This window comes from Tupaia chinensis, unplaced genomic scaffold, assembly GCF_000334495.1.
Source record: "Tupaia chinensis unplaced genomic scaffold, TupChi_1.0 Scaffold137668_1, whole genome shotgun sequence".
NCBI classification, from domain to species: Eukaryota; Metazoa; Chordata; class Mammalia; order Scandentia; family Tupaiidae; genus Tupaia; species Tupaia belangeri.
The window spans coordinates 1-535 of NW_006197629.1; the positions used below are offsets into that span (position 1 = coordinate 1).

Consider the following 535-nt stretch of genomic DNA (forward strand, 5'->3'; position numbering starts at 1 on the left):
TCAGACATAAGTGAATACCAGGGGTCTTCCACGGCAAAAATCTCACAACTTAACAAAACACTAAATACCATTTCTAACTGTAGAACAGTTAGCTTAAAAAAAAAAAAATGCACACACACATATCACGCGGGGACCGCAGCTGAAGAGGAAGGTCACGCACGCAGTGTGTGTGTGTGTGTCTGTGTGGAGTCCTCCCCGCCACCTGCTCTCCTCTGCTCTCTGAACAGACCCGGGGACTTGAAGGACCGACACTGTCCGCTGTGGGCAGGAAGTCCGGGTTCAGTCTCTGGGGCGCTCACTGCTTACCCGCCTGTCTGCCGGGCTTCTTCTCTGTCTGGCCTCTGCCGGTGCCCGGGATCCTGCCTCTGCCCTGGCTGTGGAACACACCGTGGACGTGCAGATCACCTCGCGCAGGTTGATGTTCATCCAGTTGTTGCAGCTAACCAGGTGGCTGTTGTAGGTCTCCCCGTTCTTGAGCTCCAACAACATGGGGTCATTCTGAGTCATCTTCAGCAGCGACAAGGGAAGCTGGGCC

At 54.8% G+C, this 535-nt stretch overlaps 1 pseudogene; it reads right to left on the reverse strand.

Annotated features, from left to right (window-relative positions):
- Nucleotides 1-268: 268 nt before the first annotated feature.
- Nucleotides 269-522, reverse strand: LOC102476828 (U6 snRNA-associated Sm-like protein LSm4; annotated as a pseudogene).
- Between the last annotated feature and the right edge of the window lie 13 nt (nt 523-535).